Raw genomic sequence first — 4,155 nt, 5'->3', positions numbered from 1 at the left:
CGTGCAATTGCGCTATATCGTGTAAAACCCGTCATGTAACACTATAAATGAGAAGTTTTCATCGCATCATATCTCTAATCCTATCCTATTTTTCAGTAGTTTATTTAATTAAAAGATGTTTCGAAAGCCTTATAATTAGTTCCGGATCGATATTGATTATTTTAGTTATCAATATTTATTGGGTATTAAACTTTTACGCATTTATTACATTAACATGGTGGGAAAATGCAATGACGAGTTTTTCCATGAAATGACAGAAATGCCAATCGGTCAAGCATTGCTTTGGAAGGCAATTAGTATTGATATTCATATTTTTACCGCATATTTAATGCTAAATATGCTTGATGAGTCATTCAACGTTCTTAGAGAATGAAATCAGAATATTTTATGTTTATTACCAAAGTTACATATCTTAAGCCATTTGGGGTAGATAATATAAGGAAATAATATGAGGAAAATAGCATTTTAAAAGATATTGTGCGTTTTTATCTTTTTCTAAATCATGATATTTTTTATGGCATTCTGGAATTTATATTAAAACAGCGCCATATAAAGAATAAGTATTTAATTACATATTTATCTTCAGAATTGCATTTGAATGTTAAAACGTCAATATGTCGTTTTAATTAAGAGCCAACAAATAATTTGATTCGTCAGTATTTGACTCATTAACGTTGGGGATTTCTCCTTCTGTGGTTTTCCGCCGCCGAAAACTCGTTTTGTTCTGTTCCGCGTAGGCGCAGATTCTCTCGGAATAAGACGAAAAACCGGTTGTCGCACTCCCGGGAAAACGACGACTCGTGTCTCTCCACACGGTTTCGCAAGTTCTATAGTTTAAAATTAAGTTTAAGCAGAGCACAAGCAGAGACCCCAAGGAGACCGTATGCGCATTTATTACACCTTGTGAACCTACTCATACATTAATTCATAAAATATTTTGCACCGTGGAACGTACACCAGATTACATGATTCATAGTGACCCGCGATTAGAGTAGCGATAATCCGCGCGAAGCGCGTGTTGTTCCAATCACTCAAAAAAATGATCTTGCAATAATAGCTAAAATTTTCTAGGTGTAAAAAATTAACTAAAACAGATAAATGATTAGCAACTGTTGTGATATTGCATATGTAATTACTTAATCAGTTTAGATGACGGAAACAGAATATATATCTGTATTGTTTGTGAACTTTAAAAAGAAAGTTTCTCTAAAGCGCCTATCTATATAAGATCAATCACGTGTTAGATCATGCAATGAATAACATTTAGCAATGGTACCTAAATTTTTCAGAAGCTATTGCTAGAACATTACTGCTATAAATTCTATATGTGACAAACAATGTTTTCACAGATACGAAAAATAGCGATACATTCTTGTTGCGATATCTAGAAATCTAACTACATCAGCAAAATATTTTTTTGAGTGATACAAAAGCTGGATGTAACAAAATCGCGAAAAGAATTTTAAAGTGTTTTTGTATGCCTTTTTTGTGTACACGTAGCAATCATTTTAACTAGAAGTTTTGAGGAAAGAGATTTCAATATTTAATTTTATTATAATTCAAGTAAAATTCTATATTGTTCAAATATTAGTAATTATATGTAAGACATTTAGATAAAGTTTAATATAAAATATTATAATATATTATGAAAAATTATCAAAAATTGAAAAATAATTAAAAAATCAATATAGTTTGGGAAGATAATTACATTATTTTACACGATTGTGATAATCAGCATAAAGCTAGTAATTATTTATAACCATTAATTTATCCACTAATCATTCATTGATACATCTGCCACACGTATTCCCTAACTCCCGTTACATTGCCTTCACGACGACGTATTGTGAAGGCAAAGGTACGATTCTTTCTTGCCGTTGTCGATCGGTTTCTCGAGGACGTGCCGATACATGAGCCGCGCGAATTCATTCATGAAATCTTGCGACACGCTCGCGCCGCGTTACACGCTCGATTGCATAAAGGCGTCCCGAACAAATGCTTCGCATAGGTGCGTTCGTTCGTGACGTTGCAACTACCAGTCGCAGTTCGCAGTAGTGCTACTCATACTAGCAATGGTAGTGCACTATAATGCGACGATAGTAAGCGCGCCAGTGTAGCGGCGATCGTCCGTCTGTACAACAGTGGTGGGCGCGCAAGTAGGACAGCACTTTCCCTGAGTAGATTGCTCGGCTCGTTCCTTAAGCGGAATTTGCACTGACAAATTCAAGAATAATGAAGTGAGTTACAAGGATTAAGTCTTGAAAGCAAAAAAATTTATAAAATTAAATAAAGAACACTTAAGTAAAATAAAAGACGAGCTGGTTTTCTTTTGGCAAAGAAAAATAATTATTTTTAATTTATTATTTTATTTTAAATTTTAAAAGCGCAATGCAAAACTATGTTGTATTTATATTAGATCTTAATTGTATTCTTTTCTCGCGCATTTTCTTCTTAGAAAATTGGTCATAAAATATTACATTTTATGTCATTTTTATTTGGTTTTAACGATGATGAAAGTGAAATGTGTGTTTTTTTGCAGAAATAAGTTTATATTTACCTTTCTATATTTTTATAGGTGGTAAAAATATAATGCCTAGGAACGCCTGTAAGAAAATTAGAGAAGCGATTAAAGGAAAGATTTTTTATTATGAATGAACCTTAAGTTTACTCGCGCGCTTTGGTGAGACTATGCACATATGTACATGGGTGACTGTGGGTAAACACACATGTACGGAGCGAGAACGAGAGTTGCTTTAAAGCTCAAGCGGGTTCGATGTAATCGACCCTTCGTCGTGGGAAACGGCTACTTTTCCTTCCGACTGGCTGAATACAACTTTACCTTACGGGAAACCATTTTTATCACCTGTACACCATTAACCGTCACGTTCCAGATCTCGATAAATTAATTGAGGAAATGCGAGTGCTTTATCTCGTTGTGCTAATGCAAATTTAAACGTATATAGATATACCGTTTCTCGACTCTTTAAATGTCACGTGCCGTAGACTGTTAATTAGATTTTTAATTAGATCTAAAACAATGACTGGTTTAATTATAAAAACTAGAATTTTATATATTAATTTTGATGCAAAATAGTTATATAATATGTTGAAAATATATTGCTCAGTGGTTGCATATAAACAGAATTGCACGTTCCGAAATACTGGAGTTAAATATTTCCCAATTTTTCGGGCTATCCGTGTCACGAGCACCGAGCGAGAACATTGACGAAACGATAGAATTGTCTTCGAGGCGCACACTTTCGTTCGGTGGCGCAAGATTTTCACTGCTGTTTCCGCTCTGATTCTGTGCGTATCCGATCTTTTGTATCATTCTGCATGCAGTGTATAACTTTCCTTGCTCATTAAAACCAGAGATTGAAAGTTTCGAAACAATTTCGATGAACTTTATTGTATGTCATGCCAATTATATATTTTCGTAATACAAACAAATTGAAAATTTAACATTAAAATTTTTTTAATAACAGAACAATTTATTTCTTTTATAGAAGCAATTATATTTCACATGATATTAAAAGAAAATAAAATCGATTTTTTTAAATAAATGCTTGCTGGCAATAAATTAAAATTAATTAAAAATTAATCTTATCAAAATTATATCAGTTTTAATACGTAATTAGAAACTCACCGAGTTAATTTCTCTTTCTTAGAAACGAAGAAAAATAAATCTGTTTATGTAATCACGCCAATCCTGCTGAGATATCAGGCAACGTGAGGAAAAAAATCACCGTTCGATAATGAGCTCTCCACGCGAATTATTACGAGTTGCGATCTTGAAACTCGTATAAATCAGAACGCAATCCTGACGTCATCTTCAATAAGATTTTTTCGTTGTATTTCTTTCGCAACGCGCCGATTAATTTTGCTTCTCTAAATTGGAGCAGCCGCTGTATCGATAAATGACTGTTTGATATTTTCTGAATGTTCTCTCTCTTTCTCCTTTCCTCTACTACGTCTTTTGGATTTTGTTCGACAGACGTGCATAATGTATAAGCGTATGACAGGGTGATATCGGCGATGCGGACGATGGATACAATTAAGCATGATCGATGATTTGAACGATCGAACGGCCAAACGCATTCAGAAGCGCTTAAGTGCTCGGCGAGACGGCAATGTGTTGTTTCGAGACCGCTTCGA

At 33.9% G+C, this 4,155-nt stretch overlaps 1 long non-coding RNA gene across 1 annotated transcript; it reads left to right on the top strand.

The window, feature by feature from the left end:
* The first annotated feature begins 1,228 nt into the window (after positions 1 to 1,228).
* LOC105669922 (uncharacterized) lies at positions 1,229 to 3,934 on the top strand. Its single transcript, XR_001100345.2, has 2 exons — positions 1,229 to 2,237; positions 2,576 to 3,934. It is a non-coding gene; the product is annotated as an uncharacterized lncRNA (long non-coding RNA).
* Positions 3,935 to 4,155: the final 221 nt, after the last annotated feature.

Source organism: Linepithema humile, chromosome 1, assembly GCF_040581485.1.
Source record: "Linepithema humile isolate Giens D197 chromosome 1, Lhum_UNIL_v1.0, whole genome shotgun sequence".
In the NCBI taxonomy this organism is placed as follows: Eukaryota; Metazoa; Arthropoda; class Insecta; order Hymenoptera; family Formicidae; genus Linepithema; species Linepithema humile.
Note: the sequence above shows the minus strand (reverse complement) of the source record. Positions and strands in the feature narration are given on the sequence as shown.